The sequence below is a fragment of the Hesperophylax consimilis genome, chromosome 12 (genome assembly GCF_061612785.1).
Source record: "Hesperophylax consimilis isolate HC1 chromosome 12, BYU_Hcon_1.0, whole genome shotgun sequence".
Taxonomy (NCBI): domain Eukaryota; kingdom Metazoa; phylum Arthropoda; class Insecta; order Trichoptera; family Limnephilidae; genus Hesperophylax; species Hesperophylax consimilis.
This window is the reverse complement of record NC_142847.1, coordinates 21,882,484-21,909,234: the sequence shown is the minus strand read 5'-3', so window position 1 is coordinate 21,909,234 and position 26,751 is coordinate 21,882,484. Positions and strand designations below refer to the sequence as shown.

At 33.2% G+C, this 26,751-nt stretch overlaps 1 protein-coding gene across 2 annotated transcripts in view; it reads left to right on the top strand.

Annotated features, from left to right (window-relative positions):
- The window catches only part of LOC149419320 (suppressor of cytokine signaling 2-like), a 153,488-nt gene that overhangs the window by 54,850 nt on the left and 71,887 nt on the right, over nucleotides 1-26,751 (top strand). Inside the window, exon 2 of one of the 2 annotated variants that reach the window (XM_089637778.1) lies at nucleotides 9,036-9,064. The exons of the other annotated variant lie outside the window; for it this stretch is intronic. The gene's annotated coding sequence lies outside the window, so the exon portion shown is untranslated. The remainder of the gene's footprint in view (nucleotides 1-9,035; nucleotides 9,065-26,751) is intronic. 2 annotated transcript variants of the gene reach the window in all.

The window sequence follows — 26,751 nt, the reverse complement described above, 5'->3', positions numbered from 1 at the left end:
ATTTTTATTCTTGTTAATTTGGAGTAAACGCATTGTTTTGAGCTGAGCACAAATTTAAACATAAATTTGTGTTTATTTTTAACATACTTTCTTGTTTGTTTTTATTTTTATCCAGGGTTGAGTGTAATAATATATGAACTGAACAGATATGTTCAGTACCGTTACCGTTTTCAATACCGCATTATTTCATAAGATGTGGTTTAATTAAATTTCTCATCGGTGTGGATCTGAAATTCAACAACTACGATAATTAGACCAATTATATAGAATTAGACCCATTTTTGTGAATATCATTCAAAAGAGGTGTGAAATTTGTCAAAAATCTTTGAGATAATTTAAATAATTAAAAAAGTTTAATTAAGAATTTCTTGTTTTCTTGTTTATCGGCGTGGTTTATTTTCCATCAATCCATATGAAAATTCTCTTTCCTTGAAGCATAACCTTCTGTAAATACATACAGCTTTTTCCACACAAAAAGTCTTCTGTTTTAAAATTAGGTAATTATATACAAAAAAAATATTCGTGAAAATAGCCATGAAAAACACGGGTAATAATTGCAAGAACTTGATAAAGAAATTATCTCGTACAAAACACATTTAAAAATATATATTCACATGTAAAATAAATCATCAATTAATATTTTAAATAATAGTTAATATGTGTTGCAATCTCATGACACGTGTTCAAGAAAATAAGTCATGTTAAAGTTATTTTCGGTGCATCCTGTAAAATGTGTTTTATAGATTATTCTGACCGAATGCATCAATTCGCAGAATCCTATATCTAATGAGCATAATAATTTATTGTTCTTATGTATGGAGTATCTACCTATGTAGATATGTGTATTTCTAAATACATATACATACATACATGTAATGCTAAATTGACGCGTGTTGCCCATTGCTAAAATATTACTAGGTTGCCCCTTCAGTACCAAAAATAACAACCTTTTTTATTAGTCTACTTAATGTAAAGCAGGTCACTTCATCAGTCGTATGACGGTGACTTCTAACAGCGATCTTAATATGTAATAAAATAATATATACTATATTTAATGTTTACCTTCATGAACGACCTCCTACAAGAGCTCAACGATTCACAGATTGGTAGCCATTTCTGCGGATAAGGTATCAACAACATTAACTTCGCGGTGACATTGTGCTGCTGGCATCCTCGATTAAAGTAATGAGACGACTTTGGCAAATATGCGATAGGTGCGCACATAACTTGTTCTACAATTCAAACAAGTCAGTCATCGTCGTTTTCAAATACAACTAGGAGTCACTAAATATTCCACCGATCTTTCTAGAAGGAAATAAACTGCTTGTGGCCTCACAGGTTAAATACCTGAGATATCCTTACCGAAAATACGAAAGATGTAGAAGATATGGAACGTCAAAGAAGAGTCATTAATATACGGGTCGGAATGCTGTACCACTATATAGTCCAGTCAGTGGGGGATAAAAAAGGGCTCCACCTTGCAAAAGGTTAGGTAGTAGCGATTTTCACATATGTTGTTAAGATTGGGACTCTAAAGAAAAAAAAAAGTTTTCGACCTTGGGAGGGTCGAGCTCGATCCGCCATCTTGGATTGAAGGTGCCAAAATTTGTTTTTTTCAAAATAATTGTGAAGTGGTCGTTTTTACAACCAAATTGTTGAAGGCAAATTTAAAGACAACTAAATTACCTACATTTTTGTAGAAAGTTTTTTTTTGTAAGTCTAATAAGTAACGAGTTACAGCGGTTGAAAGAAGAAAATTTTGACAAAAAATTGTAAAACTCCAGTTTTCTTGATAAATTTTGTACGAACATATTACACAATATCATTTTAACGTATTTCTACGTTACAATATACTTATATAGCATCATCCGTGTGCTCGATGACGTTGATTTGTTATAGTGGGATCCTAGTCTACAGCTGACTTGGCAACACTGATTGAGTCGGGGTGGTTACAGGACGTTGCCTGGATGCTCGGTCACTCAGTGTGCTCGTGCGCAAAGGTACGAAATCATCATTTTATGGTGTTTTCGAACAACTTCCAGAAGGCGTGCAACTTGAAGGTAGCAAAATTAATGTTGTAGATGGAGGATATCTTTTACATAAAGTTGTATGGAATCGGAATGATTATTTTGGGTCAATTTGCGAGAAGTACGTTCACTATGTAAGAAATCACTATGGATCATATGCAGTCATTGTTTTCGATGGATATCCGCTTGATGATGGTGAAAAAAATACGAAAACCGCAGAAAGACTTCGCCGATCGAAGAAGCACACGTCTGCAGATGTTCTTTTCGATGGAACAATGCCAGTTCAAGTTTCACAAGAACGATTTTTAGCCAATGAAAATAACAAAGTCCGTCTGATTTTGATGCTTACAAAGCAATTTATACAGGATGATTTTACAGTTAAGCAGGCTGAAGAAGATGCTGATGAGTTGATTGTCAATACTGCGATTTCCTTGTGTTCATCATATGACGCTGTTTTCATTATTGGCGAAGACGTTGATCTCCTAGTTCTGCTGACAGCATGACAGCACCACAAAAAAATAGTATATATCTTCGCAAACCCGGTAGAGGCAAAACTTTTGAAAGATTGTATTCCGCGAATAGTGTGAAATACAAAGAGGCGGCTGAGAATATTCTGTTTCTTCATGCCTTTAGCGGCTGCGATACAACATCGTCCTTCTTCAACCAAGGAAAAAATAAATTTTGTTCGCTTGTGCAAAACAACACAAGACTCAATGCCATGATAAGAATCTTCAAACAACATGATGCAACACCAGAAGACATAGCAGTTGCAGGAACACGCTTTCTTGTTGCTTTATACGGGGGTGACATGGATAAGGAAACCTTGGAAGAAGTCCTCTACAAACGTTTCGCAAAGTCGACAACAAAAAGCAAATTCAATCTTGCCTCTTTGCCACTAACGAACGACGCTACACGGTACCATGTATTTAGAACGTACCATCAAGTCCAAAAATGGTATGGAATCCAAAAAAATCCAGAAAACTGGGCCTGGAAACGTGACATCAACGGGCTTGTTCCAGTAAGAATGACAAAGAAACCAGCACCCGAGACTTTATTAAAATTTATTTCATGCAATTGTAAAAAAGGATGCGGCGTTGCATGTGGCTGCAGGAAAGCTGGATTGAATTGTTCTATTGTATGTGGGTGCTGTAATGGTCAAACATGCCGAAATTCGCCAGAGGTTCACATCGATGTCGAGGACGAAGAAGAAGAGATTTTGTCAATGGAAGCCCAGAATCTCAGTATCACAGGCAATGAGTTAGATGATGACATTGATGACGAAGACTGTTATTAAGTAACATAATTTATAGTAACATAATTCACAGTAATGTAACATAATTTACTGTAGCATAACGCTGGTATATCTGTGGAGTTGACCTACTGGGGATACCACAATAAAAAAAATGCGCAATGTTCTCTACCTCATGGTGGTGTGGAAATGAGTTAGCAAAATTATTATAATTATGTAATGAATAACCCGCAAAAATTACAAAGTTGGGAATTTCATCACTTTTTTGAAAAATATTCACATTTCCGCCACTGTAACTCGTTACTTATTAGACTTACAAAAAAAAACTTTCTACAAAAAATGTAGGTAATTTAGTTGTCTTTAAGTTTGCGTTCAACAATTTGGTTGTAAAAACGACCACTTCACAATTATTTAAAAAAAAACAAATTTTGGCACCTTCAATCCAAGATGGCGGATCGAGCTCGACCCTCCCAAGGTCGAAAACTTTTTTTTTTCTTTAGAGTCCCAATCTTAACAACATATATCAAAATCGCTACTACCTAACCTTTTGCAAGGTAAAACTCCCCACTGACTGGACTAATAGCGATAAGTCAGAAAATTACAATTTACGATATACTGCACCGCCCTGTATACATCTGAGCCATGGACACAATACCGACGCTGAGGGAATGCTACAATAATTTATAAATGCAATTTACGCAACTTCCACAGTTCTGCAATGCCTCCACATGTTCACAGAAGGGAAGATGCAATCATTCTCCACCTTACTCCGCCACCGACTAACCAGCTTCTGAGGCAGGACACGGAAGTCAACAAACGTCATTTTCGTGGCTGCATTCGAGTGGCTCAGGTCAGCCCATTTTTACAGATGACAGTGACACATTACGCTATACGTTCAAAGCGTTTTACTTAACTTAACTTAACCATATTACTTGTCATACAATCCCATGCATACCTGTCACACCTAAAAAGATAATGTGTGGGCGTGGCGACGATATGCGCTGTGATCTGCTAACTAGGCTATATATATGAAAATTATGCGACCTTTCAAAAATATTCCTTCAAAACGATCGCTATACCGCCATTTTGGACTTTTAGTAATGACACCTGCGAAATTTTATTTTCAATTTAAATATGTATAAATGACTTAATTAACCTAAACTAAGAACGTAACACACTTTCTTGTATATGTAAATAGTTGTATATTGTAGAAATTGTTTAAACAAAGTGTAATTTCCATAAAACGCGGCTTAAAGTGCGGCGTTTAGGTAAATAATTACTCAAATCGCAAATAAAATATTACATGGATTGTCGTAATTACCCCATTCACGGCATTTACCCCGACTGACCTTAATCCTTTATTCGAATGGATTCTTGCCTTCATAACATTAGATTTTAGTAGTATTGGGTGTAATAACCGACGGCAAAAGATTATTAGATAGATGGGTCGATAGTGTTATTTGCTAACAGTACGTCCTCTTTATGTATGTCTTCTAGCCACCTTATCTTCTGTATTGTGTGTCAATGGTTTAGCCGCATTGTGTGCATATTATTATCACGGCTCTAATCTCGTCCAAGGTTTCCCCAGCCATTATTGTACAGTTTTTATGGGCCTATATAACTGTTTTTACATGTGGAAATTCCGCGAATCTGTGATTGATTTTCACTGATGAAAAGCTAGCGAGAAACCATGAAAAATAAATGATTGCGATGTTTCGATAATTGATTTTGTACCTGCCAACTCAAAGTTATGTGCCATCACTTTTCAGATATGTGTTGATTTCCCACTGTCCTGGGTTGACCGGTTACCGTTGAAACTATCTATTGTAGTTATTTTTGAATATTTCTAAATTCTTACTACAGTCATTAGCATTTATAACTACTGATTGGCGCCTCATTATAAGGCTATTTGTTTTGATTGATAACGATCATTATAAACGCAGCAAATTAATTCCACACTACTAACATAATATTTATCTATCACTCCCGCCTTTGAAGTATGAAGCCACGATGGTGACGGTATCGAGATTCCGGGGAATCCCAATTTAATGATCACATTGCGCTAAGTCTGTTGTGTTTGCAGAGACAATTACATCATCAAGCCTAATTTTTTGACATCATGGCCGTATAACGATTCAACCTTCACTTTGCGAGTGCATGTTGGCGTTGCCATATATACCGGATTAATTTATCATCCACAATACAAAAAAAAACTTGTTATAATTGTTTTATTAGAAATCTTAATTTAAGAATGGCAATTATGATCTCAATTGATGATGTAAGTGAGTTCAAAGTCATGGTATGTACATGATCAAGTGAATCAAGTCATTTAATGACAAGAGTCGGATATTGTGAGTGTATGAATGTGGATGAAGTAAACTGTGTGCATCCGGCAGCGTTGAAAGACGCGAATCAGCCGATTTTGATTTTGCCGAGCGGACAGATAAATTCATGATTTTTCAAAAGCTTTAAGTTAAGACAATATAAGTGATGGATGCGTTATTGCAAAGTCTCATTTATGATATTTTTATTCATATAATATAACATTTTGATTTGTTTAACCGTGCATTTTTGGGATGTCCCGCTTTTTTAACTTCACGACTTTTTATTTGAAATGGGAAAACTTAATTTGGTAAAATAATAATCTGGCAACGCTGGTGGATAGTACAGGGTTTTCCAATAAGAGGTGTTATTTTATTTATTTATTTAATACATGTTACATTGTTTTGAAATTTACATAAAGTAGATATAATGAATCACCATACTAGGCGGCTGCCTGTTTCATGGTGACCAATTGAGTGTAATTACTTTGTATGAAATATGAAATCTAGTGTAAACATATGAAATTAGTAACTATAGATGAAGCTAAAATTTTGGAAAAATTAAAGTAGAAGATAGAAATTAGAAAGGAGAAAGAAGTAAATTAGCATGATTGTAAAAATGTACATAATTATATATATTATTTTTAATATGTGTGCATGCAAGCACACATGTTTATATAGCAGCAGACATACCTATATACATATAACAACACATGTATACATACACCCATATGACGCATCCTCACGCATATAAACAATATATACACCTCTATCTGAGTACTTGATATTTTGATATTCAATCGTAAAAGATCAATGGTTTCGTTGCTTGTGTGGCATGTAGCGCCGTCTTTTTGAAAGTAAACGTTGTCCAGATCAATACCATCCAATTCCGGCCATAAAAAATCATTAACTTTTTGCACTCCTAATTTTTTTTTTAATTACCTACTACCAACTCCTTAATTAATTTACAAAAAAGGGATAAAAAGTGGCCTCAATAAAAAGTTAAACAAAAATTTTTAAAACATGTAATTTTTATTACTCTTTCTTTACATAGAGTACAAAAAACATAGAAATATATAAAATTAACAACTTAATATGCCCTTATTCACTTAAACTTTTTCAGTGCTTACTCGGCCACGAAATATTTGCTACTAAAAACAGTAAAAACAAATGTAAATACACAAACAGAACAAAATATTATGTGATAACAAGTGAATAGGTATAAGAATCCTTTGTTATGTGTTGGGAGAAATCCCTCAGCGCTTCCTATTGTTACGCAGGTAGACAGGCAAGTACCTACCTACTTACATGCGTCGCAACCAAATAACTGCGCAGTGCATTTACAAGGTTAAAAATAATATGATTTTAAAAATTATCTAAAAGGCGAAACTTGACGAGATATATGTATTTTGCGTATTCGGAATATTCAGAATGAGATATAAAGTGTTTAAAAGAAAAAAAAATACATTTGATAATTTAAATTATTTTTCGAAATTGCGTTACTATAATGTCGAGTATGACTCGACATAGGAGTTGGTGTAAGAAATATAATGTCGAGCCACACTCGACAAAGGAGTGGTAAGGGTTAAGCATCTCTCGATAGCGCAATCCATTCACCGTAACTGTTGCTCCAGCCCCATTTTCGAAAAAGTATGGTCCAATAACTCCGCCGGACCATAAACCGCACCAAACAGTCACACGTTGAGGATAGAGAGTCTTTTCAACAATAACTCTTGGGTTTTCCGAGCCCCAGATGCGACAATTTTGCTTTTTGACGAAGCCACCGAGGTGGAAATGGGCCTCATCACTCAAGATGATTTGCATTTGATTCACTCAAGTGAATTTTAATAATTTCAATGCGTCGTTGAAGCGTGTATCGTTCCATTTTTACTAATGGCGTAGTTTCTACTTGTCAAATGTCAACAAATGACAGCTTCAAAAGTAACATCTACCGAAATAGCGGGCTATCCAAAATAACACCTCTTATTGGAAAACCCTGTAGAAAGAAGTATGTGTGTTGTTCCAACTTTCTAGCAGTATGGCAGTCCGACACGTCTCTAAATTATTGTTTTCGTTTATTTTGCACGTCGTTTATACGTGTACTTTAGTACTTTATAGTTTTAAGCTATTTACGTATCCTTGTAAAGCGCTTTTAAGTAAGCCAAATGTTCCTAATTTATATTGTGGTAACGGTGGAGCAAGCCGATGAGTTTTTGTAGATTCATAAAATATTATGTATGTTCGCTAGAAACAGGACCGAATACTGTATTTACTTAACAATCAATATGTGTTATAGTACGCGAAGATGGCTGATCATAAAGCAATTGTAATACCACTTCTAATCTTGAATATATGTAGATGTGATTTATGGAATTGGCAGAGGAAGGACGAAATTGGTCCGCACGCAATACGCATTAGAAATGAGATTCCTGAGGCATACCTTTATGTTGTTAAGCCATGTACGACCGAGCGGTATGTGACGAGATCCGGAAAGAATGCAAGGTCGATCTAAGCATGATGCTTGAGATCAATAATAATAACGCTTAGATTGTTTGAACATGAACAGCGGATGGACAAAGAAAAAAGGAGAATGCATCGTGGGAAGCAATAGATTAATTGTTATTTTTATGTAACACCTCACAAGAACCCCTATCTATACCCTGTTCAGGAGACCTATGTTAGTATCCTGTTGGTTGACATAATTATGGGTAGGTGATTTGTATATGGTGATCATGATGAGGCTAAGATTAAATGAGGAAAGAAAGTTTTTGTCCTTTGGAACACCAGACACTTTTTGAGGGACTAGATGTGTGAAATCAAAAATGAACTCTATGATGTTTCAATCGCAAACCTTACTGTGAAAAAATTTATGGACTTTCTCGTGGCATACAGGTTTAAATCGCATGTCAAAAAAATTCAGCTAGAGCGAAATTCCAATGCCACCAGCCCACGATCGGATTGTCGGCGGGTAAAAATTCTTGTCACTGGTGCACGAACGGTTTTCCAGAGAGACACAGAAGTCACGATCTCAAAAGATCGAATAAAATGTTATTTTTCTAATAATAAGTTTTACTTGATCCACTGGGCGACAATTGTGTAAAAGCGCAGCCAATAAACAATGGGTGATCTCATTCCTTCATTTATAACACAAGCATTTTATTTTTGATGGATTTTTCAGTGGACAGACGTAATTTGGAATTAAGATAAGCAATTTATAATCCCCTCTTATAGCTTTTGCCAAAATGACAGCATGGTCCATTCTTATTCTTGTCGCCTCTTTTAGTGATCTCATCCGGACTTTTATGTGGTATTTTTAAAATGATTTTTCTCACCAATAATATAAACACAGTTTTTTTTTCTTCTTATTAGGTAGATACGTACTATTACTCCTAAATTTTTAATCATCTAATACTAAACTATTTATTTCCATTTTTTCAGGTAATGCCCGCCAACACCTATCTATTGAAGTGAGTACCTACATGAAAACACAAAATATTTGGTAGGTATGTACGTAAACTTTTCAGTTACACATTAATTCAGTTACATATCTATATGCAACGTATCGAACAATAAATTACATTCTGTTTTGGACATTTTAACTCTATGGTCTTCTTTTAGAAAGTAAATTCACCATTTTATTATGCAAGTAAGTACGCGGTGCGGGCAGACAGATGTTTCCCCTTTGAAAATATGAAATATAACGAAATGAATCCATGTCTAAAAATTTCACTAGAATACCGCATATTTAGCATGTATCTGTGGTAACTAAAATAAAGTACCCACAGAAATAGTACAAAATTCATTGTGTTGCTTATTTCCTAGGGGAAATTACATTACACCGTTATAGCTTCGCAGTATAAAACTCCTGGAAAATTATCTGCATCGAATAATACAATATTTTTATACTGCGTGGTTATTTTAACAAAACTAAAAACAATTGTTTAAATCTTTTTAATCAAAAACACTAATTTCGGTTATCTGTGCGTCCTGCGTAACTCTGATTCAAAAAACTCAAATTTGCTTTGAATTTAAATGTCTTTTTTATGGTTTGAAGATATCAGACAAGCGATGAATACATACATATTAATATAATATTATAACAGAAAGTTATTTTCAAAATTGTCATTTTCAAAATTTGAGCTAATTGGTCAAGAATTCAAACTATCCCGTGATTTTCACGGGTCTGCGCTAGTATCAAACATACTAATTTCACTTGTCCGTAATGTGCGTTAGTTATTCCTGCGTGAATTCTGGTTCAATTTATTTTTTATTTTTTTATTGTTGATACATTATTTTACAATATTTCATATTCTAATTCAGTAATGTTGGCCTCACTGGGTTGTTTACCGTGCTGAGGCCCCCATTTTATAATATAAGAATTTATACATTTTAAAAAAAAAGAAAAACAACATTAAAATAAAGATAAAATTAAACTAAAAAGAAAGATTAAAAATTAAAATATAATTATCACACTAAAAGAAAAATATTAAAAGAGAATATAAATCGGCATTTATAATGATTTATGTGTTTGTGCGTGTTGCGTGTTTTATATATTTTTTGTGTTGCGTGTATATGTTTTATTCTTTTATGTTATAGAATTTTGGTAATATTGTCTTTTTGTTCTTTAATCCATTTTTTTATTTTGTGTTTGAATTTATTTTTATTTTCCTCAATTTTTGTTTCAAGTGGAAGACTGTTGAATGCTTTAATAGCGTGGTATTTATGGTGTCTTTTTCCAAAGGTAGTGTTTACCGTCGGAGTTTTTATGTTTTCTTTGTACGCTTGTCTGACCGGTCTATTAGTGATATTTTGTGTTTGTTGGGGTTTGTTTTTTTGGTCGAAAATGTAGTTTAGTAGTGTTTTAACATATAATTGGCGTATATCAAGTACGTCACAGCTTTTAAATATTTGGTCTGTGTCGGTTAGTTTATGTTTTTTGAGTATTACCTTTATTATCGTTTTCTGTGCGTTTTCTATTTGAGTGATAGCTGCGTTTGTTGCTCCTCCCCAAGCAATTATTCTTATATTAAACTCAAACTTGCTTTATATTTAAGTATCATTTTCAAAATTGGAACCGATTGTGTGAATTCAGACAAGCGGTAAAGTTGTTACCTACCTAATATATAATATTTTAACAGAAAGTGTCTTTTCAAAATTGAATTTATGTATAATATCCCATGATTTTTCACGGATCTGCGCTAGGAATAAATGAAAGTTTTAACCTTTTGTACAGATTGCCAACGATAATTATCGAAGAAGTAGAAAGATAGGTAGGTATATTTTTAACGTCAACTGATGCGGAAGTGTTCGTTTCAGCCTCCCAGATATCTCAAGCCGTTCTCCGAAATCTCGGTTGCAATCGCTGCGCAGTGTTTTTTTGCAAATGTGTTATGGACTTGCATTGTTACAATACTTCCTGTTATCATTTTTAATCTCGTTGAATGCATCCGTTCTACCATCATCTACAACACACTGCACTAAAAACACCACTTAATATATTTATCATTCTTTCAGAAAACACACTACGTAACATACATATGTACGAGTATAAATATAATATACTTATATTCTCATATTTTTCGTACTATAAAAATGTTGTATTTAAATGAAATCCTCAGCACGGGAGATCCCATTGTAAGATAGTAAAATATAAGATAGTAAAATACATATTTATTAATTAAACTAAATCAAAGATTCTTTTATAATATTATTTGTTTATTGATCTACTATCGTTTATTTTCACCGTCTTCGTGTATGGTCAACTTTAGGCGAATCACACCATTAGCTAACCTTTAATTCCAGACAATTTTATTTGATTTTCGTAAATACAGTATCTGTGCAGATACTGCTCGTCTTTTGTAGAACCACTTTCGCTCCTCGTCGAAAAGAAATGTTTATTTATTTTTAATATTATGTCGATTTTATATTTAAAATAGTTTTAAAATTTTGCCCGCCAAATCGATCGAAAATTGACGGGGTGCGCATTACGTCATACGTACCTCGATTTGTTCGGTTAACAGTAAAGGCGTAGCCGTAGTTAGTATTGTTGCTTTTTGTATAGTAATACATTTCTATGAATGTAATCTGTATCGGCATTGGATATACCTAGCGAGACACACGGAGAAAAATGAATACGGATTTTTTTTATCAATATACTGTTAAAAATGTGACTGCATGACCTTTTCCTGGTAAAATATTAGCAATTCAGAATATATCTGAGCATGTGTTCAACGCAGGTGGCCTTGTCCGAATAAATACAATGGATGATTTGCGAAAATATTATTTATTATATGTATAACTAGTGTTCCGACTTCCTCATAATATATTCGTGCTTTACTTATAGTTTGTTATTAAATTTGTTAAACCATTCGTTATAGGCCTCTAGTCTCGTTTCTACAGGAAAACTAAAATTTGACCAGATTTTTAATAAATTAACAATATTTCATATCATTAAGTTTTCTCTAGTAAAAATTTGTGTAAATCCTGCTTATATAGATTTGCAATGAATAAATAAAAATAAATCTACGAGTACTAGTCTATTCGCCCCCCCTTCAATTTGCGCGTTAATGTGTCTTCAACTGTATTGCTCCGTTTATCTGTGGTGTTCAACTTGAATGTCATTTGCAATATGTATCTCCATTTCCTATTTTCTCAATTTACAATATCTCCATTTAGTCGACGCATTGACCTGCTAACATGCAGGTTCAAGAGCAGTCCGACGTTTCAACAATACACGCTCAGTAATTATTATTATTATCCAACTGAAACCAAACCAAACCAAAATGAAACGAAATACTACGAAATTAATCTCTATATCGGTTGAGTTGTATCGATCCCTTTCTTATACAATGCTTATCAATGAATGCACCTAATGTTCGTAGATAAAGTATGCTCATAGCGTGTTCGCCTTAGGTGTAAGCTATGAACTGTTTCTCAATACAACATCGCTTTTCATCGGAATTCTGGGTATTTGCAGCCTTATTTATATTAGTTCTAGGGGGAATATTGCATTACTGCTTATGGCAAACTTCGGAAAGGCGTACTGTTGAAACCTGATTTATCTGATATCCTGGCTGAGATAGGATTCTATTTTCTGGATAATTTAACGTTGGATACTTCTTAGTCCCAGAATCAAGGTATCAGTTGTTGATGCACTTGGGAAGCCTTACTAGGTTAGTTAACTGCCGCGGAGGAAATGCGGATATTTTCAACTTGTCCTGGAGCAAGTTTTAGGACGAAGTATATTTAATATTGACTTGCATTTTCTCTTATAATCTTTACCAATAACATTTTTAACGGTTGCTTATTTATAAACAGATAATCAATGCCACAATATCAACTTTAAAATATCAGGATATCTTGTTAAAAAATCTACCAGTAAAACTTTTTTTTACTACAGGAGGTGATTAACTTAACATCCTTCAGGAGATGATTTTACATGATGGTAGAAGTAAAAAGATATTTTTTTTTGTTCGCAAACTAAAATATTTTTCCATAGATGAATATTTATTTTTCCATACAAACAATTCAACTTTTTTTTACTACCCTAAAACGTTGTAATTTCGAAAAATGTTATTTAACTTTTCTACTTCTAATATCACGTAGAATCACCCCCGAAGTTAGTGCACTTTAACCCCCGGACACCCTGTATAATGCATCTATTTTTATTAATGTTTACAAAAAATATAAATATATACAATTTTTTTTATGTGACTGAGCATTGAACCTTCATAGGGACTGATCTTAAATGCAGTTAATTTTTAAAATATCTTCTAAAAATATGTTTTTTTTTTTGGGTTGACTGAGGATTGAACCTTCCTTCCCAGGGACTAGATTCAGCGTCGCTAACACTAAGCCAAAATTTTAATTGGATAAAACCGACATTTATTTCGTACATTAACTACTATAAATTTACATTTATTAAATATAATGTCATCCAATTTCAGAAAAATGCGTGCGTGCGTGTATTGTATGAACATTGTCATCGACAACGAGTCAATCTGCCGGGTTTCAGCACGAATGTCGGGAAGTGGGTTAATTTCCACCTCCAAGATTCAATTTTACTTATTCGTTAATTTTTCATTCATTCAAGAAAAAAAAAATTCAAATTCAAATACAACAAATTATAATTATGTTTTCTCTCATCACCCTGAATAAACAACATATTTAGTTATTAATGATAATAACCATTTTGATTATTCAATCCAGTTGCACTGTCACATATATTAAACAGGCTAATTAATAACCTGTGTAATGAATATGTACCTGTTTTCTAAACAAGTTCAAGCTATACTAACAATTATTATCGTAATGAATTTTCGCAGAACTAATTTGAATAATAAACAATAACTTAGTAATAACTCAGAATCAACCAAAATAAATAACAAAACAAATAAAAATACAATAATTTTATTCAAAATAAAACGTACAATAAATTTCATTACAGCTTTATTTTAAGATGAGTTATCAATTGCCTAAAAATTGGTTTAGAGGCAAATTTAATTGCTTAGTAATTTTCATTCTTGGAAACCATTCAGGAAGGCGATAAACTAAATTTGGCTCTGGTTTAATACTTCGTTCATCGTAAATTCTTAGAAATCTTATCTTTTTATGTTATTTATACTGTACGTGAATATTTCATATCAATGTTTTTTTGCTAACTGTGTATCGATTTGGTTTGTTTGAAGTTCTACGTGATGTCCGGAAACTCTAATATTGTCATAGGTGAAATATGCTTACCTGCCAGGTAAGTATGGTAGTGTATATTATCTCCATATATAGTTAGTAGTTCATTGTAGAAGTGTATTATATATTTGTACAGCGCCCTTGAGGTGATTTTGCACAAAAAACGGTGCTATATAAATCATCCAAGTATTATTATTATTATTATTATTATCTGTCTACCCTCACTGCATACTTATAAATGGTGTTTGGAAACTAGTGATACAAACGGGAAACTGGTGAACGTACTTCACTTTGAGAACCATTGGAAAATAACCACACAGCTTTCCCAACGACGGTAACTGATTGTTTACCTCTTTCGTCCTACACGTCAAGACTCTATTTTTTTAATAAAACGAAGCTATATTTAATTATTATGACTCTAGAGTCTGGACCCTCCACTAAGGATGGGTGGTTTTAAAAATTTTTTAACAATTCATCAAATTTCAATTATGATTTTCAAGTACTCTGTGAAGGTTCTATTCAAGTTCTGTTATTATATCAGTATGGACCAGTTATTTTATAAAACTGAAATAATAACAGTACTTGAATAAAACCTTCACAGTACCTACTTGAAAATCAACTTTGAAATTTGATGAATTGTTCAAATTCTGTGAAAAAAGCCGTCCTTATAGAACCCAAAAAAAATTCGATTTAGTATTTTGCTTTTTTCAATTTTTTTGGGCAACAAAAGGCTTAAAATAAGACACTAAGCAGCTGATGACTGATTTTTTCAAACTTTAAAATTGTAAATTTGGACTCAATTTACGATTAACTCAAAAAAATACGTAAAAATTCTTTTTTTTAAGAATATTCTAAACTTGAGACGTAAATGTTTTTCAATTGGTCCAATTTTTCCTGGTATGTGTGGATCCACAGAAACAATGTTTTTATTAACTGAAATTTTGTATTTTCAAAAAAGTTTTTTTTCGGTACACCCTATTCCACATTATGTATAATTATTATAACTTATTACTATGTAGCAACTCGCGGTTATGTTACGGTAGAAAATATTATAAATGAAGTTAATTCTTATATTATCTTTTAAGACAAAAATTAACTATCTACCTACTCGCCTCTATTATTTTCCAAACAAGAGTAGATATATTTTATTGCATAAAAGTATGATGTAAATGACGTTAATCCCCAGCATTCCCAATTTCTACCGAAGTTTCCCTTTATCTTTTTAAGTTTTTTTGTTAAAAAAATTAGTAATAATAATGAAAATCCCTCGGTAGAAAAAAATTGCAAAGTAAGCCCCGAAAATTATAAAAAACACGTTTTGTTCTGTTATTTAATACGTTATAAGCATGAAAAATGCACAGTGAATCTTTAAATGAAACTAAAGCATTTGTCGAGAGATTTTTGCTCTATTTCAAACGAGTCGTGTTTTATTAAAAAATTCACCATTTTCGCTTAATTATTATCGTTTTTTTAATATTAGCGCGCTCCTCCAACATTCGTATTTATTAATCTCCCATTCAAACGATCTTCGAACGCTTATTCCGGGCCTTAAGAATGATCACAGACTCGACAGAATTCAGATCTAAACTAAAAACTCACCCTGTTGGACAGTCATATATAATATGAAGTCAGAAACTCACATCCTCTCACAGTCAATAAGTAAGCAACTGAGAATTTTTAAGCTTTTCGAGGTATTTTCAAAAAAAAATCTCCAGTTATTTTAATAAAAATTAATTAAAATAAAATAAATATCAACTCTATTATTTCCATCAATCTTCTACGAGTACTACCGTAATAAATGGTACTAATCTATCAATAGTAATGGAGGGTAAAATAGCGAATGTAATATCAATGTTCAGTGTTTTTACTATATCTTCTGCGTGCAAAGACGTAAACTAATAAAAAATAATAAAAGTGGGTTTATCTGAAGTGACCTGCTTAGGTTACTATGTTTTTCTGTATCTGTTTGTAAATAATAAAATTAAATAGAACCTGGGAACTCATAATAAATTTTTACAGCTCCCGTGAGATGATTTTTCACAAAAACGGCGCAACACAACTTATCCAATTATTATCATTATTAGTTTTATTATATCTTCTAAGATAATATTTAAATACCCCCCTATTCGCTTATATTATTTCCCGCACCTTTTAAGGAGAGTAGATTTTTTTTGCAGCAAATATTATATTTTTTTTTTATCATATTTGCATTTTAATTTTATCATACCCTTCTATTTACCTACTGACCAATATTTCGATATGTAATATTTTTATCAATTATTTTTCGCGATAAAGCAGCGAGTGGCAGATACAAATATGTTGAGTTAGGTCATTGCGAAATTTTTTATCAGCTAAGATAACATTGTACTGACACAAATGTGCCACAATTCAAATATTCTGGAACATAAAAATTTTCCTTATCACTTTATCACCGTTTAAAGACAGAAACCCACTGAAGAACCCACCGTTAGAAGTGTAGGTGTATCCTTGTGCCCGAAGTTAATTTTCTTCTTTTGTGGTTAAATTTAACAACTGATTAACAAGAAAGTATAACAACTGATAAATTATTACGCAGCTTTCTCACCCCAAAGATTATGGTCAAGAATTACCTAAAGGTGTAATAAAAACGAACACTAACCTGATGGAGATCCCTTCTTGCAATAGTAAGGCTTCGTCTGGCCCATGCAATATGCGCAGCAGATTATTTCTCTTATCAGGTGGCACATCAATCAATTTATTATATGTTGGTAAGAAAAAGAGAATTATTTAATCTTGCAGATTTTTCCAAACAACAGTAGTAAGAATCAATAGAACACCTAAAAGCGCGGTGACAAGTAGTTCTATTTTCGAAGTATAGACTAATCCATCTACCAGATTAGTGCACATTATAAATACATAAGGGCATGAAACACAATCTTTTAGGTACTTATTTAATATACTAGGAAATTATAAACTAACCGGAACAAACATAAACTATATTATGGTGCTTAACCACCTGTCTTTTTATAGGTCTTATGTCTTAGTACAAAAACTGAATATAGATCAATAGTTAAAAACGTTTTTTCAATAATAATTTAAATCTACTCTCCATTACTGAGTATACTTTTTTAGTCGGTATTGTGTAGGGTATTAATCAATGTTTTGGTTTATCTTTATGAATTGTAGGCCTTAGTGAACGATTTTTTAAACCGCGATTTTGCTTCAAGTTTATACGCGTTTGGTGGAGTTATTGCAGGAGATCGTGTTTTTGTGTTGTGAATTGGTCTTATATTACGGCAATCTTGGCGGGTCACGGCAATATTGACAGCCAACACCTTGCCCGGCATATCTATTGACGGGAAAGATAATTTTCGGCAATAGGCAATAATGGAAAATTTAACGTGCTCGTTTAACAGCACCTTTAAATGCATTAGCAAGAAAAATATCACATCAAGGCAGATTCCCAAAGTTAGGAAGCCATTTTATTTACAGTAAATTAATTTTCCATTTTATTTACAGTAATAATTATTTTATAAGCAATAATTATTAGCCTGAAACACTCATCCACATTGAAAAATCTCCTGATAAAAGATACATGACGCCAACGGGACGAAAAAAAAAATAATAAAAAAAAAATAAAAAATAATAATTATAATAATACAGTAATAATTTTTTTTTGTATACAGTAATAATGTTTATTAAATAACCTAGCACATTCGTACATATTCCATAGCTTTTTTTAATGCCCGCTTCTGAGTCGATACCTACTATCATCAGGGCATATTTCATCCTACAAGAGCAGAGACAACTCATCGGTCACATTAGTCAGCCTCTGTTTATGCTACATCTCACAAGATCTCCTCTCTGTGTGTACAATGATTTTTTTTTTCAAGAAAATTATTTAATTAGAAAAATATATACATAACACAGGCCTGCGACCAAATTGCTTTCTTTAAAATAATGGATGATTCTTATGTATTGTAGTGCGCTGAGTTCAGAAATGCCCTCAGTTTTTTTCCAGCACGTAAGAATTTTCCGCAAAATGCATTTTTCTGCGGGATTGCCTACCTTAAGGCGTATATTTATGAATATGCCGAAAAAAGTTGTTTTTCCTATTCGGCTTTATAGTTTTATATCAGAAACTATGAAATATGATAAAAATTTGTATATTTAACAGTATTAGTTGAGATTTGGAACTTCATTCTCTTGGTACAGAAGCAGAGAAAAACAATTTGAGCCAAATTTTTCTCAAGATGGCGAACTTGTATATTGTTCTGATGTTCCCAAGTTGATGTCAATGTTTAACATTCAACATGTGTCAGATAATTGGAGGCTTTTTATTGACTCATCAAAAAGAAGTTTAAAAGCAGTTTTGCTACACAACGGCAATAAATATGCTTCTGTACCCGTGGGGCACTCTGTGCATCTAAAAGAAAAGTATAACAACATGGCATTTATACTTGATAAATTGAAATATGAGGAGTTTGGATGGCCTATCTGTGGTGATCTTAAAGTCATCTCTATGGTGCTTGGACAACAAGGTGGCTATACGAAATTCCCTTGTTTCATATGTGAGTGAGATAGCTGGGCAAAAGCACAGCATTGGAGCCAAAAAGTGTGGCCAACGAGAACTTTGAAGGTTGGAGAAAAAAATGTTCACTTTGAGTCTTTGGTTGATCCCAAAAAAGTGCTTTTACCCCCACTTCACATCAAGCTTAGACTGATGAAGCAGTTTGTCAAGGCATTGCCAAAAGATGGCGAAACGTTCAAGTACCTTGAAAAGAAATTCCCGTGACTGTCTGAGGCAAAGTTAAAGGAGGGTGTTTTTGTTGGTCCGGACATTCGGAAACTAATGAAAGACAATCAGTTTGAAAAGGTGATGAAAAAAGCTGAGAAAGAGGCGTGGATATCATTTAAAGAAGTTTTGACTAAGTTTTTGGGGAACAATAGGACCCGGATTATGAAGAAATTGTAAATAAAATGTTGAAATGTTTTAAAACCTTGAGGTGCTCCATGGGCTTGAAACTTAACTTTTTGAACTCCTATTTGAATTATTTCCCAGAAAACCTTGGTTCCGTAAGTGAAGAGCAGGGCGATAGGTTCCAGCAAGACATCAAAGAAATTAAACGGAGGTACCAAGGACGATGGGATGTGAATATGATGGGAGACTAGGTTGAATAGGTTGGATGCTCCATAGAGAACTTCCAGACATCCCACACAAACGGAAAAGCTCAAAACGGAGTTTTGAGGGGAAAAGATGTAGATATTATAAAGAATTATAAATCCTTATTGTATATACATATTATTTTTATCAAATTGTATTTAAAAATGTAAATAAACAAAAATGCATGATGTATTTTTACCTATATGTACTGCGGGTTTTGCATAATTTTCATTTTCATTTTGCGGAAAATTCCTACGTGCTGGAGAAAAACTGAGGGCATATTTGGACTCAGCGCACCAAAATACATACGATTCACTCATTACGGTGAAAAAAACTATCAAAAAGTGTCAATTTGCAGGCCTGTGTAATTGATACAGAGTAATTATGAATTGTAGTTAATAGGTATTGTAACATTTCACTCTCGTTGTTATTGTAGTTTATTTTTAAATTTAGAATATTTATTTTTGTAAATATAATAAAGTTCGCTAAATCATTGGGCGACAGTGTGATGCGGGTTAAGGAAAGACTGAATACTGTTAGCTCGGTTTTCATGCTGCCGTCGTCAACTTTGTGAACTGGTAGATATTAGTTAGAAGTTGGAATAGGTAACATAATTACTACTTACCACTTTTTTATGTTAATACTGCAGAGTCCCAACTGCACGGGACAAGTGGGATAATGCACCTATGTCGTGAGGCTGATGGAAGTGGGAGGGTGTGGTGATGGGGAAGAGCAAAGTTGTTTAGTATTATTATTATTGTATTATTTAAAGAGTTAAAAAAAATAATTACCTAAAATTATGATATTTTACTTTATTTTTTTAGGCATCTGTTTAGTGATTTAAACTAAAGTTTCAACCACACGTGCCTCTTAACGCCTTCTTAGATAGTCGGAGATAATATTTATTTATTTATATATTTATATATACGCCTAAAAAGGCTTTTACATAAAAGTGATACATGATGCAGTGTACATAGGAGAATATCTGTATTATATACAGGAGATACTGACAGTAAATAGATGTAATCCATTGTAAAGAAGGTACGAAATACACAATTGTAAAATTTTGATTACAAGTATAATGAGAAAATATTAAGAAATAATTTAAAAAAAAAGAAAACTAAATAAAAAAAATAATAACTAAATATGAAGCAATATTAGTAAAACGTAAGAGTAACATAAAGTAAAAAATAAATTACAACAACACTACATATAAGACAAAACATTAAAACTAATTTACCAACGCTACTCTAATTTGTAGAATTCGACAAAGTGTTGGTATAGATTATGCTTAATTAATTAAATCAATAGCACCCCCATACTTGTTGCCAGATCATGCATCCTATTGGTCAGTGAGTGTGTCTGATAGTTGGTCGTGTATGAATTGCAGAAGAATGTTATATTTTGTCTTGTATTCCTAGTCGGCACAGGTAATTTAACAGTGGCAACGATGGCAGGACAATCAATTAAGTTGTTAATGACTCTGTGTAACACAACCAGGTCTGAAATAATTCTCTTGTCAGACAGTGTTAGTAGGTGCAATTGATTCATCAAACTGACATAATTAATGTAATCAATAATTAATTAATATATTATTATAATAAGATCATCCTGTTATCTAACTCCAATGCGGCGTCCACGGAGGTCAGAAGCCAGGAGCCCAGAACTTGTAGGGAAGACAGTATCTATGTGATTTCTTGGAAGTAATGCGGTTATTATTTCCTCTTCATGCCTATTTGCATACATTTGGATGCCGGGGTTTCGATATTTAATATTGGAATGCTCAAGTTATGTACGTACAATGAGGTTGGCCCCTACAACTAAATTTAATTTTACAAATGTATCCACATTTAAACCATGCCGAGGATACAACTTTTAAATGTTGATATTTGGCGTAGGCAGAAAAGTGTATGACATCACTACCATCCGAATTATGAATTTTATTGTACTACTTCATCGTTTTTTGAATGACTCCACGAGACACCATTGCGTACGTTTTAAATAAACCTTCTTCTGTATAAAATCACAATGTTTTTAATATATTCAATACAGTATTTAGTATATATTATATTATTTTAAATTACTGTAAATATTTTGATACGCTACTAATACAAAAAGATGTCTCGCCTGCAGGTCAGCTTTTCCTAAGCTACATCTATATTATTGTACCATACCTATATATTACATTTACATTATTATGCTATATCTATATATTATTATATTACATCGATATTATTATACTAAATCTATATATTACATCTTTATTATTATACTATTTCTCTATACATATTATTATATTACATCTATATTATTATACCTATATTATCTCAAATTATTATGAACCAGTTAGTAATAGGTATACTCAATTCCCCGTTGGAACGTTAGCATAAATTAAACTGGTTTTTTTTTATTCTGAATATTTGCAAATGATTTTTGAAAGCAATCAATAAATAACATTCACACAACTCCTTATAATCTACACAAACTGGATCTATCCCCTTCCCCTTAATCCCACAATCCCACCCCCATTGACTATTGCAATTTTTTTTACTATTTTTTAATTCACTAATAATGATAGAAGCCTATTATTGGTTCAACTATAGTACACATTTTACTATTCCCTATGAAAATATTATAACTGTTTATTTTCCGAAAAAAAAATTACATTAGTAATAATTTGAAAATAACGATTTTCTAGAAACGGTGAATTATGCCATACGACTGTACGATGTAAATGCGTAATACCTACATGAATATTATATTAGAACCCCTTTATAACCAGAACCACTTAAGAACCAGGTTATAATTCAATTTCCATCCTTTTGCGTCAACTTTATTATCTTGCTTCCATCTTCTTCCCGTTCGTAATATTTAAAAGACTGTTTCCGAGTTAAAATTTCCGGAAGCCGTTATTTGCAAATCTCAGGATGTAACAGGAACTTGTGCAACAATGAATGTCTGTTTCTGTATCAGTAATATTTCGTTTTAAATACATTTCTTCTCGGAAAACAACATTATCTTGATGTTGGTTTACTTCTTTTCCAGATGTTTAAAGATCTGTAAATATTTAATTAAGCTTTGAAATAAACAGCGAACCGTTTGACATTGAAGTGTTTCCAAAAATTATGAACTGCAAATCAAAAAATGAAATAAAATGATCTGAATTATAAATACGATTTATTGGAAAAATACCCCGAAAGTAAAATTTGTTAAAATAATTAATATCATTAATAACTGCTCCAAGTAATGTTTCGCTAACTTCCTACTAACAAAATAATCGTAATAACTTTCGAGCTACTAGCAAAAGAATGCTAACGGAGAAAAATGAGTACAGCTGATTTATTAAAATCCTGTTAAAAATGTGATGGCAGGCCATTTCCCAATAAAATATTAGTTTATTCAGAATATATCGGAGCTGGTGTTCATGCGCTTATCTTAATAAATATATCATAGTTTGTTGGGAAAGCTTTCAATTCATTCGTTAAAGGCCGGCTTTCCGTTTTTAACAGTAATGCGAATAATTTAACCAGATTTTTAATAAATTAGCAATACTTTTTACCATTAAGTTTATCTCCGTGCACTTTCATGGTCGGACCTGCATTAAAAATGACGACATTATTTCTCAATAAAGTAAATCCGTTCCTTTTAGCATTTTAATCGCTAATAATTCCGACGACAAAGAAGAGCGAAAGATCGCGGAAACGGCTGTACGTAATAAGAAGAGAAATTGCCTTACCCGTCCTTATTGTTTCTTCTCGGAATCCGGCGACAGATAAATTATCACTAATATACTCGCTTGCTTCTCACATTCTCGGTCCTGTTATAATAATAAGTTAATAAGACCTTCGGCTGGTCGTCAGTACTTCTTACGTTTTTGAATGTGGTCTCAAAAGTTGCGCCTTAAAATATTGCCAACCTAAAAATAATCACGGGTGAACAACAAGAAGAGAAATTGCCTTAACCGTCCGTACTGTTTATTCTCGGAACCCGGCGACAGCGGAATTATCGCTACATACACACTTGCTTCTCACTCTGTTACAATATGTACGTACCTTAGGCTGCCCCTGATTTTGGATGGGGTCTCAAAAGTTGTGCACTAAAATATTGCCAACCTAAAAATAATCACGGGTGAACAACAAGAAGAGAAATTGCCTTAACCGTCCGTACTGTTTATTCTCGGAACCCGGCGACAGCGGAATTATCGCTACATACACACTTGCTTCTCACTCTGTTACAATATGTACGTACCTTAGGCTGCCCCTGATTTTGGATGGGGTCTCAAAAGTTGTGCACTAAAATATTGCTAACCTTAAAATAATCACAGTGCATAAAAGAAGAGAAATTTCCTTACCCGTCCGTATTGTTTCTTCTCGGAACCCGGCGACATCGGAATTATCGCTACCTACTCGCTTTTTTCTCGCTCTCATGTGAGCTGGCCTGTTACAATATGTACGTACCTTAGGCTGGCCCCGATTTTGGATGGGGTCTCAAAAGTTGCGGATTAAAATATTGCTAACATAAAAATAATCACGAGTGCATAACAAGAAGAGAAATTGCCTTACCCGTCCGTATTGTTTCTTTTCGCAACCCGTCGACAGCGGAATTATCGCCACCTACTCATTTGTTTCTCACTCTCACGTGATCTGGCCTGTTCTGGTGAAAATTAAAATTATAAATACCTGTTTAAAATTTATTATCAATTAATTTATAGCAATATCATTTAGCAATATCAATATCATCTTCCATATATCAACTATGTAATTAGTTTTAATAGACGATAAAACTCCTCTCTAAGCAAGTTAAGCTAGAAACGTTGTTGGCTTAATTTTCATTAACTTCATGTGTAGATCTTTGTATTATATAAGCTCTTTGTTTCTTACAAAGACATAGAGTTACAGGTCCAATAGTAAGTTAGTACTATAGTATCTGAAAATTGTAAATGATATTCTGAAAATTCAGACGCAACTTTGAGACCACTGAGAAAATGACAACTGAAAATAATCTGTTTGCATTGACGGCCCAGCCTATTGCACTATCAACAAACACACACGCATTATTTCTTCCATTCCTCTGCATCTTCGGTCTTCGTTCGTCTCGGCAGCTTCTTACCAGTTCTTCCCGGCTCTGCTCTGCTCTGCTCGGCTCGTTCCGGGAAACTTCTCTCGGAGAAGTCCGACAGCGCTTCTTTTATGCTCGCCATTTTTATTATTTCGTGTGCTCCATTTTACTCTTGAAATATAGTGTAAATGTTGGATATACATCTCTACGTCGTTTTCCATCGCTGATAGTTTGGGATAATTAAGTCTCCCAAAAAAAACTATGACCAAAAATTTGCTTAGTTTAACGTAGTTTTTTGTCATACGTCCATACGAAAAAAACAGCAGTTCTGTGGATAGTAGACCTCTCATTTATCTCATTTTCTTTTCTTTAATAAACAAAAACAATAATTTCCACTGAAATCATAAGATTTGTAAGTAGGTGTTTAAATACCTAGGTACTTAATTTTAAATCATATTGTATTTTATGTAACTGTTTTTATTTCAAATAAGGAACTGTCAACTATACAATTTGTCCAAAAAAACGCCGATGACAATTCTTTTTTCAAACTTTCTTCAGGCAGATAAGGTATACAAAATGCGAATAAGACTAAACTAACTAACCATCACTCCGTTTCCTCGCAGGGGTTGGCAGAGAGGGGTCGGGTTGGCGGTCTTAGCACACACTCCTTGCCTCATTCACGTGATGTATGAATGTGAATGTGTGCGAATAAGAAATTCCAAATAAACACGACGATTTCACATTTGAAAATATAAACTTTACTATTATTATTTTTTAAAGTATTATCCCGTTAAACTAGAACTAAGCATACCAAATTATTATAAGAAATATCCATACAAATTAAAAAATATCTCCTGAGTAAAAATAAATGCCCGCACCATCTGATATCCAATCAGGTACTCTGGACCACTGAGCTACGTCGGCTTATTATAGTATTATTTGGCTTGTTGGAAATAAGCATATATCTGAATCTATTTGGCAATTTACAATTTTTGATGTTACTTGGCAACATATTGAACATTTGGGCACGTTATGTTCCAGAGTTCACTGTCCGTATTTATTACTATATTTTGGAATAAGCATCCCTTCATTCTTTGTGAACCCAGTGTTGTGTTCATGTTCCGATTTATTTTTATATTGAGAGTCAGATATTTGCTGAATCAATATTTTGTCCCATAGTAAGTCACTTACAAAATATTGATTCAGCATATATCTGACTCTCTTTTTATTCAGATATATGCTGAATAAAAAGAGAGTCAGTTTTCATATGCCTTATAAATGATTTTTGATTTGAAAAATTAAAAATTAAAATTGTACAGAATACGTTTCACACATTAAAAATATATCATCTAGGCGACCAAATTTTTAAACCAAAAACACATGTTTTTGCATTACTACGTATGGCATCGCCTTAAAAAGTATTGCGTTTCGTTTCTACAAAAATAATAATATGGTTACCCTAAAAGTTTTGCCAACAACACGGTGAACAAAAATAAGTAATGTGCGAAAAAACTGCAATAATCGCTACAATTTATAAGTTTTCAGTTGCCGAAAAAATATTACGAATGAACTAACACGTGTTAATTAAATTACGACCCAAAAGGGTTTTTAAACTAAGGTGTGTAAGCACCTTTTTTTATAAATTTCATAAGAATTTTTTTAAATATGAATACTGCACGACAGTTCCAACTGCTCAAAAACATCTGGAGCCAGTAAGACTATTGTTTTCCTAATTGGGGTATGTTGTGAGGCTGAAGGTAGTGGGGAGGGGAAGGAGATGGGGAAGATGACGATGGGAAAGTACCTGGCTAATCAGATCTGTTCACCAAATACGGCTAATGCCATTTCAAGCAACTTACGATTTTAATGGTACTCTCGCAGGGGTAGGCAGGGAGGACGGACCGCCAAACGACATGTTCTTAGCACAAACTCCTAGCTTTATTCACATTCACATATCGTCTCATACATACAATTGTGTTATTCGCAAAGACATAGATCGACACAAGTATTTCGGTTCAGTTCATTTGACCATGCCATGTCTTCCACAGGTCTGGTGTCCTCTTCGACTTTTCACATTTGCGTCATATATTCTCCTTACACTCCTTTCTTCGTTTATTCGCTCTATATGTCCAAACCATCTAACCCTCCATTTTATAATCGTGCTCATTACGTTTACATCAGTCTTGTATTATTTGCGAATCTCCATATTTCTCACGATCGTTCATGGTTTTACACACATACGCCTCAGGGATCTCATTTCAACCGCAT